The sequence below is a fragment of the Corvus moneduloides genome, chromosome 4 (assembly GCF_009650955.1).
Source record: "Corvus moneduloides isolate bCorMon1 chromosome 4, bCorMon1.pri, whole genome shotgun sequence".
Lineage (NCBI taxonomy): Eukaryota > Metazoa > Chordata > Aves > Passeriformes > Corvidae > Corvus > Corvus moneduloides.
The window spans coordinates 12722641-12736221 of record NC_045479.1 but is presented as its reverse complement, the minus strand read 5'-3'; the positions used below and the strand labels follow the sequence as shown (position 1 = coordinate 12736221).

Here is a 13581-nt window from a genome sequence, read left to right as displayed (position 1 = left end):
AGATGGCAACCTTTAACTTCTGATCATACTGACCCATCAGGCCTGGGAGAGTATGGAGCTTTTGGGGACGGTAGTGGCACAAAGGAAAAAAGGTTTGGGTTGAATCAAGCGACTCCCTCTTTCACTGACCAACACGCTGACATCTGCCCACCAGCACAGGGAGTTGCTCCCAGATTTCTCCTCTGCCTTACAAGACTGTACAGAGTTGGAGAGGCTAAGCAAAACACTGCTGGAGAATAAGCCAGCATCAGGAATGGACAGGCTGCATCTAACACAGAAAATATTAGTCCAAAGTCCACATTCTATCCAACTCAAGAAAATATGACCTCTTTCCCCTAAGAAAAGTCAGGCATCTCTAATTATCACTGCTCAGCAATGTGAAACCCTGGCTTACACAGCCTCTTCAACCCAGCAGGCCATGAAAAAAGCAACCAAGAGCACATTGCTCCCAGGACAGCACAAAGGCTTTGCTGAGCAGGTGCTGTGGAGGTTTATTTGACAGCAGTCCTGACAAAATGGGCTTGCTGAAAACATTAAAGGTACCTTAAACAGCAATCTGTGCAAAACAACACTTTTGAGTTCATTTTATTATCCTTTTTTTAAAAAACAATCTCTTCTGTGATTAATTTTTCTGCTTATAGGTCAGAAAATTGAATACAATGACATAATTTGAGTGGTGATTTCAAGAAATCTCATTCCTCCAATGTTCCTGACTTATAAATGAATGGAATAGTACTCCTATGACAGTTTCCACACTTTCTAGAGATACTTTTTAAGAATAAAACCTGAGCACCACCATTACAATATGTAACTTAGACTTTCATATTGTACATGCTTGGAAAGCTGCTGGTGTTTTAAAAAACTTGAAAACTCACCATACTTCAGGGTATTCTATCCAATTCCTATATCCAAGCATTATTTACATAGTTTTGACATTTAATGAAACATTCTAGGTCTCATTCCATTATTATAAATGCAAATACTTACCTTCAAGAACTATAAAATTAGGATTTCCTGTATGTGTACACAAACCCAAAATCTGTGTGAGAGTTTATGCACAAATTAAAATGTCATACGCAGCTATGTTTTATATGACCTCCAACTTTGAATGTTTCAAAACATTCACACAAGAGATAATTCACAATGTGGGAAGCAACTGTTCAGGCAAATGCATAACATAAAATGAAACAAACATGATGAACAAAAATCTGTGCTATCCAGTTTTATGTGTGCATCACAATCACTTGCTATGATCAAGTCACACAAAGATGACAACTGAGATTTTCTCTTTCTTACATCTACTTAATTTTTAATGCATTTTTGTATCCTTTTTAAAATATCATCATTTGAATTCCTAAAGTAATTTCTTTTTAAGATTTCCTTTACAGTCTTGGAAATATGCAGCTTCTGAATACACATAAATGGCAAACTGTTTCAGCTTTCTCTAAATAAATACACAAAGTAAAATCATTTGGGAATGAACACCGCAGCTATAGTTAAAAAGGATTTTTAATGCTTGAGAAGCCAAATCATACATCATGGTTTCATTCATGTGTAAGCTCGTTCGCTATGTGGAATTGCAGGAAATTTACAAAAGCAGTTCATTTTCTGGCTCTGACTTACCTTGGAAGTCTCTTTTTCAAAACCAATTTTGTATTTCTCAACAGTGATCTTATCCTGCACTAGTTTAGTCCATAGTGTTTATGCACTGCTTTCACATGCAGCACTTTGTGTTGCTGCATAAAAGGCTTATTTCTCTTCACATTAAGGAGGATGCACTTCCCTCTTTGCCCATGGAAAAACAGTCTGCCTGATGACATGACCACTGCTTGCTGAGTAACAGACACTCAGGATGGCCAAATGCATTTCTATTCCGTAGCTTTTTCGCCCTTTAAAGCCCTCATCCCCCCTCCTGCTGCTGTTCTCAGAAGTTCAATCTGCTGAATTCAGCATCCTGCTCTGGCTGCTGGAACAAGGGAAGCCCCTGTGCAGGTTCCCCTGGCTGAGCCTCAACCCCAGCTGCTCCCGGCTGAGGAAGGCAGGGAGGGACCCAGCTTTCTGCAGAGCCCTGTCTGCACAATCACCAGCCCCCTGAGGAATTCAGCACTTGTCATAGAAAAGGGAAAAATATGCACTGCATACTCTTCATTATAAGAAACTGGTGGTGTGATACAGGACGCTGGGATGCTGAAATCCTCTTTTTTTTTTTTTTTTTTTTTTTAAACTCTGAAATCTGTGCTCTGGATGCTGTTATCCCCAGGCTCCCAGGAACTTTGAAGGTGGCCCTCACACCTCTGTGGTGCTTCACAATACCTCTCCATATTTAGCCTGAAAGGATGTGCTTATTTCCCATCACCCTCAGGACACAGGTGTATCTCACAAGAGACCACAGAGTTGGGAATTTGACCTTCACAGCCCCGGGTTTCAAATCCTGCTTTACCACAACAATGGGGAAAAAACGTGGGCATCTAAATCCTGTCTCCTTTGTACACAAAACACTACAAAATCTGGTAGCCTCATCCACTGAAGTCAAAAAATACAAAACCAGAGATGTGACAGGTTACAGTCCCGCCCCCACCCCCACATACACAGTCAAACATACAAACATTTTTGTATTGTGTTGCTCTGAATTTCCCCCCTCCCACACCCCAAAATAAATACTGATAAATTAACTTTCTGGATCTGAGGTGCTCTTAAAATGATTTAAAGTTACTTAAATTGAGTTTTTTAACTGCTTTAAGATGAAAAGTCAAAATGTTGTGTTTCTGAGGAACCGCGGTAGAAAACTTCAGCTTAAGGTTGAAGTTTGTTTTCTATTTTTAGTTGCATTTGGCATAAATTCACATGTAGTCCCAGCTGTTTGAGAACATTTCAGATTTGCTAACGCACTTATTTGACATAAACCACATTTTTTTTACTTTCACTTAGTCAAAAATTCATGCCACATTCACCACTGCAATCAGCATAGGTGACTGTGTCATTTCAGTGTATTAAGAGGTGTCTTCACAGCTGAGCTGTTTGAAGCTTGCAGGGACTACGGGGCTAAATTCACTGCTGGTAGCGCATGATCCGTTTCCTGCCAGCTTTTTTTAGGAATACTAATGATACACATAAAATCTAAGCAAGGAGCTCCCTACTTCATAGCAGACCCAGTGGAAGTGCCAAGTTCAGGGGTTGGAGCAGGTGACCTCCAAAGGTGTCTTCCAAGCTCCACCACGGATTCACGGGCACACTGGCAGTGCCAGACTTCTCTTTATGGTGTCCTGTGCTGCTGATGGCTCTCCTTCCAGCCCCTGTTTCCATGGCATCAAGGCATCATCTCAGGCTGAATAAAGTCCAATATCTCTTCTAGCAAACCACGTTCTCACCTCCAAAGAGAATGTCTGAACAGAGGAAGCACTCCTTAATTTTTTCCCTAAAAGGGATTCAACTGGAAGAGGTTGTTCAACGGTTTAATAAAGGAACAGGGTTTCCCTGGTGTTTTGAGGGAAGCAATTTTTGGCAATAGTGGCCATGCTTGATAATATTAGTTTGGCTAGGTTCCTATTATTTCAAGTCAGCATTTGGATTTTATTGTTGATTTTTCGATCATATGCAGCTTTTTTTTTTAGTTCAGGCTTTCCCATGTTAAACGATCCCATAATGTTCTTTATTTTTCTTGAATGTAAAGTTTTTTAGTGGGTGTCAGATTGTCAGTACTGCAAAGTAAATTCTTCTATCTCCAGAAGGGAGCTACCAGAGATCGAATTTCTTCTAAGTTTCCTCAAACAGATGTGTCTCAAAGGTGACCTGAGGGAGCAGGGAATAAAGCAGCTCATTTTCCATGCTCATTCAAGTCCCTGCCCTTTCCAGTGGTGCTGCCACTAGACTCCCAATTACAGTAGCACCAATTGTTCAGTGGTTTGTGTGATGTGGACACTGACTCATTTGTGGACACAGAGTGCAGGGCACCCTGAAGCCATCACACAGCAGTGATTTTTGCTAAGCCCGAACCTGAGCTGGATTCTGACCAGCAGCTCTGAAGAGAAAGGCTCCTTTCTGTACTCTGTTTCCAGCCCTTAGATGCAGTACCCTGTATTCCTGATTGTCATTGCTCTAAAATAAATTTCAGAGTAATTAAAAGGAACCAGTGATCAAGAAATCAAAGTGTACAGCAGGACATTTCCAAAAAGCATTAGCATTACAAACAAGCAGCTCAACATCAGACACACACACAGGTGAGACTGGTAAATCCTGCTGGATTTAGAGATGTTTTAGAACTGCAAACTGATGCAGGAACTGCTGTAACTCCCTGACAGAATGAAAACGTGCAAAACTCACTTGCACAGAGGTGTAATTTGAGGGTTGTGGTTATAGAACTGAAGAATTCAATGCCCAGCTTCCCAATTTCACATTAAAAATCTACTTCAAAAATGAGGATTGTCCCATCTCTGTTTTCCTTAATGTAATTTTGTTTGTTAATATTAAGAACAAGTGAAGAAGTTGCTTAGAGAAAACTAATGGTCATCTCAACAGCTTTTCTCTGAAACATACACTAAGTAGCTAGGTCAATTTATGAAACTGGGAGCCTCCTTCCAGAACACAGGTCATATGTCATAACTGCATATGAGTTTAGTCATGAGCTTGGAGTAATTTTCACATGATCTGAAAATAAAAGTGGAAAGGAGAGATCACTGTTATTTGGTGGTGCTATTTGTGCTACAGAGAACAAGACAGGAGTGGCTCAAAGACAATAAAAGCTATAACAGGGATGGGGAACAGAGTGCAGACTGTAAAGATTCTGGACACTATAAGCAAAGAACCCATCTTACATTTGATTTGTCTGTGTTCGGTGAGGCAGGACATGAAGCAGGCACTAGATCACTGCATATATGCAAAATGGATAAATTAAATTTAAATATACTATTTCAAATAGAAGTAAAACAGAAAAGAAATATTTTTTACTTAGAAATGGAATGTACAATAAAAACAAAAGGAAATATCTATCTCTACCATCAACTCCTTCATTGGTAGAAGTGACTCATGACACCCTGAATGCTGGTAGATCAGTCAAAAATGGTAAGTTTTGGTATTACAGCAATACTTGAAGGTGCTATTACAGTCGTGAGTCCATACAGTCCAGTCCTCTCAGGAAGTTTAGGTATTCCTTGATTATGGCAGCAAAGATTTTTATCTGTCTCATAACTGCTGCCCAGGCTGCTATGAAGAACATTCACGGCAAGGAATCCGTGGGTTTCAGATTCAGGCGTTGGTGGGGGGTGAGCCCCAGGCTGAGGTGTCCCGGGGCAGTGAGCACAGCAAAGGCGCTCTCAGGGCGCTGGGGTTATCTCCTAACAAGGCCACATTCTCCTCATGCAAAGGCCCACAAGATATAGTTCTGTTTCGTCCATCTCACACAGCCCTGGTTTATTTTTAACCCCCAAGCCAAATGTGGACTCAGTGTGGAGCACCCCAGGCCATGCACACAAGCCAAACTCAAGGTTAGTCAGAATGTTTTGTGTTCACCTTTCTCAGCTTCCAAGTTATCGGCTCCTCTGAGAAACAGAGCCTTTCCTTGTTCTCATTCATTAAGCACACATACATAGAAACTCTAAAGAAGTGTTACATGATGTTTTTAAAATAAACACTAATGCTTTTTTTGTATGTATTTTGGCTGAAAGTTATATTCTGTCTTCTCCTCCCCCCACCTCCAATTTCTGCGGGGAACTGATACCACCCATGTAATGTTGTTCACCTCACAGCCGAGCCAGCCTGGTTTCCAACAATATTTGACAGACATTAGGGAAACCACATATCTTAATCTGAGTGGTTGCTGCACCACAGGGAGTCATGATTCAAGCTACGTTCTCCAACAAATGGTGGTTTAAATTCAATGCTGGGAAGGCATTGTTTTGCTACAGCAGCCATGTGACGGGGTTTCCACCACATCTCACGTTTTTTGATCCACTGTGGCTTAGCCCTGTTCACAGTTAGTAAAAATGCATCCTCCGTGTGAGAATGTAGCTCTGTAATACACAGCCAACCCTGACCAGGAGGAACGGCTCATAGCTAACTTCTCCTTAAGTTTCAAAGCCTACAATAATAAAACCAATGAAAAGGAAGCAGGGAAAGATGTAGTAATGTACAAATCTTCTACTTCATTACCTTCCCACTGAGTGCTTCTGGAGCAGGCTAACACAAAAGGGGAAAAAATAGCCATAACTCCAGGCCTTTAAAAGTAATTGAAAACCCACACCCATTTAGACTTCTCACTGCATTACTGAGTTGCAATCAAGTCATCTTGCTGCTGAGACTTAATTGTTAATAACATACCCAATGGCCTGCAGAAAAAAACCAGATCTGGCATTAATTGCTGTATTTTAATGGGAATCTAAGTGCCCAGGTAGGACAGTCTCATCTTGTATTTCAGAAATTTGAGTGGGAAACTGTCCATTATAACTAATGTTGACTTGGACCAAAGCATTTATTTATTTAAGAACTTTATTGCTCACAGTTAAGTATGTGATTAGTGAAGACCAAATGTAACCCACTAATCAGGGACTGAAAGACTTCTGAAGGAAATTGATTCTGCTTGCAAGGAAATGTGCTTTTTATTAGAGATGATTTGTTAGAACGCGAAGAGGTAGTAAAACAAATAAATGTATATAAACAGCAAAAGAAAACTGCAATATATGTTTGAGACAGAGTCAATAAATAATTAGAAACCTGTGACTTATTATGCAACCATCCTACTGAGGTGTTTCAAGGATTCAGCAGTACACAGCAAAGTGACTGTTACTTAGCTTCAGGGATAGGCACACAGTATAGAGCTGTACTAAGGACAAATATTATCATCTACCTAATTCTACCTCAGGATCCTGACTGTATGTTTTTATTCAGTATATCGAGATCCTGGAAACAGCTTGTTTTCATCCTCCTCCCAGCTTATCTGTACCCACAGTAAGCTCAATAACCCCCTATCTCTGCTCCTGAGGCTGTCACTCTTAGGACAGGCCACATCCTTCTCTGTCTTCATACAGTACCAAATGCAGTATTGACACTCCATACAGCTCTGGTGCAAATGCAGTTTAGGGAGCTACAGCTGTCTCTGTTGTTTATCATTTTGGTCTGATCATTTTAGATACTCTTGTTTTGCTCTAAGAATGTCTGGGCATCACTGTTTTCTCCTTTTACTGTGTGTTCTCACACTTCTGCTACATGTCTGAAATTGAAGAATGTCTTCCAAGACATAACCCAGAAACTGGACGTTTATTTTGATAGAATGAGTATATTCAATGCCAGCATTAAACACTCATACTCATTTAGTCCAACCTCCTGTACTTAAGCAGCCTCTAGCATTTTGCTTGGTAACCTCCAGAAGCATCCCTGTCCCAGAATGGATTGCCTAGTTGTTTTCCTGAACCGATCCCTTAGTCTTTTCCATCAGCTTAACTTTTAGAGCTCAAATTGGTGTGATCCTTTTTAACTGCTAAATTTTGTAAAGGCCAAATAATTTATCTTAAAAAGTGCAGTGCATACCTGATCCTTTCAGGAATAAGCAGGTATCTCTTTTTAGATTTCTCGTATTATTTTCTTGGGCCTGAGGTTACACACAAGAAAGCAGGAAGGATTCACACGAAGCAGTTCCCTTGGGCTGGCTGGCTGCCTCTATTAATTCCTGTGAATTCACCTCAGTTTAAAAGACAGCAATCTTTCACTGGCCCCTTCAGTGTTCGAGGAACTGCAGTAGGCAGATCCTTCTTTGATGCTAAGCACCAAGGGGACCACTCTTCACCCAGCAAACTCATCACCCTCATTAACATCACAGCAACTGGTTTCCCACTATTTACCTCGAAGTTAAAGCAAAGGGAACTGCTTTTAGGAAGAACAAGACAGCACATTTGGGAAGGTCTTTAAAGGTAAATGGCAGCTTGTTTCCTTTATCTCTGGTATCAGACCTTATCAAAAGAGACCAGTTGCACTTTCTGTGAACCACTGTGCTATCTCTGGGGTTTGAAAACAAACAGAAAGCAGGTAAAAAACGAGACTTGGCAATAAAATTGTATGCCTAAATTCTTTGCTCCCTCTCCACAGAAAACACAATCTTTTCTTTAGGAACTCTTCCAAGTGAGCTTTATGTGATCTCACGTAACAACAAATTAATTTTCCCTTCTCTTTTCAGTTTCTTTCAAAAATTCCATATTTAGTTTTTCTTCCACACAGAATGCACAAGCTCCTTCTCTTCCACAAGCTTCCCTCAGGACTTACTCTGAGTCTGCAGAAATGGGGCTGTGGAACAACATCTCACTGCAGCAAACGCCTATTCCCTTAACACGTGTGTGCTCCCCCTAACATGTGTGCCAAGCCAAGTGACCACCACACATTCCTCTTCCTGTCAGCACTGCAGAGCCAAGTCTGCTCCCAGGCACTATGGTTTTGTTCTGCCTCATGCATCAGCCATGGATTTGCTTGCTTTTGGATCACCAAGAGCTTTGCCCAAGGGGCAGGAAGATTTATGCTTTTGGATGGGAACTGCAGGATCTGGCAATTTCAGCCAGGCAAAAATTGGCAGCCAACTTTGGGGACTTTGGGGGTTTCTTTGACTGTAGGTGATGGGATGTGGACCAGGCTTTTTTACATTTCTATAGTGAAATACATCATCATTATCACCACCATTATTATGACATTATTACTTCTCTGCTGTTGGACAAAAAGAAGGATTTCTGATATGTTTCCCTGCAGCAGTATGGAAGACCCTACCATCTGCTATTTTTGGGGGCAGCACCAAACTTAAAAACAGAATAATGGTAGAGGATTACTTGATAAATTCAATTTTGGCAGATAATTTCTTCTAATATTTTAAACACAATTGAGCAAAACTACTTGCTAAATCTCAGTCCTGCAAGCAGAGTTGGGGAACAGCAGTGTCAACTTTCCCCATGTGACTGCTGAGGAGGAAAAGGTGCCTGGTCTCAAGTGTCAAGCCAAGTTTCCCTCTTCTTCTGATTCTTCAGCAAAGCTCAATTCTGAATTTGGTCAGCTGTTCTAGTAGAGAGAAGAATGAGAAAACCAATGCTGGTCACCAGAGACAGCTCTGCAGATACTTTCAAAAACGGAAGTTAAAAAAAGAAAGGGTTTTTTTTTTTGCAGGTAAGAAAGTTTGCCTGGTCTCTCATGGAACATGGGAAAAACCTACTAATAACTAGACACAATGGTATAAAATTAGTAAATCTGTCCAAGGTCACAGGCACAAAGTGAGCCTAGGGAGGTGTTCTATAAAGGCATTTGTAAGAGAAGATTTCAAATTGGTACTGGTTTTCTCTGTTGAGCACATCACACTTAACCTCGCCATAAGCTCCTGGCAGTTCTCTCATCCTGCTTTTACTCCTTGCTGCTATCTTGTGAATAACAACTTATAAAAGGATTTCCAAACGATTTTTAAAACATATAAAAATGCACTATAGGAATCTGAACCTGAGTAAAGCACCATTATCTTCTAACAACCAAAGCTAATAGTATAAAAAATGCCTAAGTACACTTAACAGTATTACTCATTTTTACAACCTATTACTGTTAAAATCAATAGGAAATGAGTTAAGCTAAGCATTTTGGCAGATCATAGGAACTACAAAATCTACTCATGACTGCACCACCATCCTCAACACATCTCTGACACTGAACTTATATGCTTTATAGCTTCCTCACATTACGTACAGATTGTCTTTGACATAAGATTTTGAAACAGAAGTATTTATGGTACGAAAATAAAGATCCTCTTGAGCCAATTTGTATTTCTCTATGTGACAATTGGACACAACCACTTCCCAGCAACACAAGGTCCTCCAGGCTTTGAGGGCGGAATCTGCTGTGACATGAAGTGAAAGAGATAACTGTGAACAAAAAGGCAAAAGCCTAATTTTCATTCTTGAACATCTTGAAATTGGAGACAGAAGTTGTGTCAATACTTAGACTTCCCAGACATTATCCTTGCTCTTGGGCCTATGCTCACCTGTCCTAGCTCCTCCCCATCCCTCTCCATTACTTGAGAGCTTTGTTGTACTCAGGTTCCTTTGTTAATCTTGGGAACCCAGCAGGAGGCAATTGGCTTTGGCTCCTATTACATTTATCCTCCCACCATTGTTTTGCTAGGACAACCTAAAATGCAATTAAAGTTAATACTTTTTCCAATTTTTTTTAAAGAAAATAAGTACTTTTATCAAGACATTGCCAAAATTTTATAAGCAAATGTATAATTTTCCAGTATCAATCATTTCCCAAGGCAAAGGCAAGCTGAGTTATCCACTGCTATTATAGGAATAAACTGTGCTACTTCGTCAAGAGCTTGGGGGTAGGAGAAGCCATATATCAAGAGAAGTGCATTAAAAGAAACTTCAGGCAGGTTTATTTGTTTTCCTACAAACATAAATATGTTTACTCGTCTGCACTCTGCTCAAGCCACTATTTATACAGCAACTCTGTAAGAGCAGCCTAACAGCCTGAGGAGAACATAATAAAGGCTTTACGCCTTCTGCGTCAAGGAAGAAATATTCCCCCCATCCTGCAATACATTTGATTTTTAGCCGTATTTTTGAAAAGAGGAAACTGTTCGCTTTGCTAAGGTGTTGTCTCCATCACCCTTTAGTAGGAGCTGCTAGTGAGACTTCTGGAAGGAACAAGGGACTAGTCTGGGTGAAAACATGCCTGGTGTTACTTGACAGGGCTGAAGAGCAAGTACAACAACACAGTTTCAGTTTTCAGCTGAGAACTCAAATGCAGCACTTCCTTTCACCTCCTGTGGACCTGTGCATTCCCAGCTTACTCCAAGTTCTTGCTGAAGTCAAGGGACCACTGAATATACACAAGAATTGCTGTTCTCTGGCTCTGCCTCAAAGGCTTGCTTAAAAACCCTGCCCAGAAAGGCTGGCCTCTGCAGAGTCCTGGCAGGTATCCCTCTGAAAACACCAACACTATGGTTTGCAAATATGCATCAAAAATCCTCCACCCAGCAAAACCCCAGAAGACACTCCTCCATTCCACTGACTCAATATTTGAGCTTAGATTTTTGGTTTTATTTCACCTGTTGTAACTGAGGTCTCATCTCCAAGTTAGCAAAACAAGGAGTAGCAGTTCATAACATGGCTAACAGAAGAAAATCACACTCCTTTGTTTCAACAGGTTGGGCTTTTATTCTCATTAGAAGGAAATAAGCAAACCAGAGCACTTTTAGAGGGCTCAGGAATGTAGATGCAAGCACAGAAAAATGAAACTCTTTTTAATATTTGGGATAGAGTTGTCATTTTATTGCAATTCTGTTTAGCACTCAGGGTAAAGGCTGTCTGACCATAATCAGTGTAACTAAATGCTTGAGGGCAGTAATATGGCATTAATGTGCAGTAGTGGAGAATAGATATACACATATAGTCTTTCTCTGATTCTCTTTAAAAACAATTCCTATTGAATTACAGCTTTCAGCACGATTTATCAAGAGATTATTGTTTGTGGAAGAATGCTACCTTCCTGCTCAAACTATTCCAAGGCTGACTCATATCCTGGTAATTCATTAATACATAACATGATTCCAGTCCAGTAAAGTAATTTCTGCATTATACAAGTCATAAATCCTACAACATCAACTGAAAAATATATCTCAAATTCTCTTTCTAAACACTAATGGAACGTTTTGCTTGGCTTCCCACACACATCATCAACAGGAGGGGGCCAGACAGAGCAGTAAAAAGCAATTTGATAGCAGCATACTTTATAGAGTTTAACAGTACAAGAGCTACCATACTGAATGAGACCTGAGGTCAAACTAATCTACTATCTAACTTCCAACAGTAGCCTGTGTCAGAAGCTTCATGGGAAAACAGAAGTGGAATAATCTGTCCCATCTGCCCTCTCCACATTAGGCCTCATTGTATTAGAAAGTGATTTAAAGCCTAGATTGTGAGGTTTAATATGCCTTCCAAGAAGCAGCAACCAAAGAACATTCCCCTTTAACTTATGAAAACACTGCTGCAGAGGGGAGAACCGGAGGTGGAGGGATGTGTTTGTTTTCATGTTTCAGCAGACTTAATTGCTACAACCAACACTGCAGATACTATCACTTGGCAAACAAACTTGTACTGGCTAGAGATGTTTTTACTTCATACCTGGGGCATTTATTGTTTCTGGGTATGATCTTGCAACCCTTTTTTCTCACAGAGGCAGACTGTACCAATATTCACAGTCTCACTGACACCCAGTGTAACAGAAAGGATTTGAGAAGTATTCCTTTCATTGACAGTGTAACATGTTGCTTACCCAGTGGAGTATTTTTTAATCTTGATGCGAGAAGCAATATGGTGCTTGTCATAAGCGAGATATTTTTGTAAGGCTCAGTGGTGCAGAATGCCATAGAGAAAATCTGCGTAGGGAATGAACATCATCAGTGACAGGGAACTCATCCCCAATTTTCTTTCTCTGAGCTAGTCTGATTTCCACAAGTATCTCCTCCAGAGCATCACTGTCTGGTTCCTGAGCTACACTGCCCTGGCAGCTGAACCAGCACTGTTGTCTATACATGAAGACTTCACACAATTAAAACACACTTGGACCAGACTCAGCTGGACTGGATGAAAATCAGCCTGTAACAAGCCAATGTATTTTATATGTTAGGGCACATCTGTCCGATGTGGATGGGTGTATGAGTGCATCTAGGCAGGATCCCTCTCCTTCAAGTGTATCACAGAAATGAATGTTGATAGGGGAATGCCCTGAGTCTCTCCATCCCTCCCTCTCATTAACCACCTCTGCACGGGCACTGAATCACCCCGTTCCAGTGGTACAAGGTAACAAGGACCAGCAGGTTCCTTCAGTGTGACAGCACTGTAACTCTGCTCAGTACAGTAGCCTTCTCTTTGATGTACGTGAGAGCAAAATGAATATTTTCTCTGACTGCTGAAGACCTCAAATTACAGCAAATGCACATGCAATCTCAGGCAAAAGACAATGAGGGGACATGGAAACCTGCTTGCTCCTCACTCCCGACAGCAAACACTCTCTGTGGGATCCCCACTGCCACCTCCCTCCCCAGGACACAGGCAGCAGAGCCTCATGGCTTCCTAGTGCTCTCCACCCATTACTCTTCAGTCCTGACCATGAGGGTGACAACCTCTGAGTATGAGGGTTCAGCTAAAAGTTTATTTTAAATATTAAGACAAAACCCCACTCCAGGCAGTAAAATTTCTGCTGGTGCCCTCTTTATGCCACCTCATCTGGCTGTGAAGCTCTATGTTATTGCCACTTTGGAAAGAAGAGGAAGGCTAAACAATGTTATTTTTATCGAACACTTGCTTTTCTATGTATTTAATGGGGGAAGAAGAGGAAGGAGAGGGGGTAGACCAACAATGCAACTTTCCACCCCTTTTCACTGGAAAGTTGGCCAACCCATGCTGATACATTGAATCTGAGGGGCCAGGTGCTCCAGCCCTGACTTCTACGCTCTGATGTGTTTTGTTACCTTAGATGAGTGATTGTGTCCTGTATAAATCAATGCAAGGGCTGTATCCTCATCCTGGATATGTGATTTGGACAAGGCCCGTTGCTTTGTTGGGTTACATG

The 13581-nt window shown here is 41.0% G+C and overlaps 1 protein-coding gene across 2 annotated transcripts in view; it reads right to left on the bottom strand.

The window, feature by feature from the left end:
- SCUBE1 (signal peptide, CUB domain and EGF like domain containing 1) overlaps positions 1-13581 on the bottom strand; it is a 194734-nt gene that overhangs the window by 28274 nt on the left and 152879 nt on the right. The gene's annotated exons all lie outside the window — the stretch shown is intronic.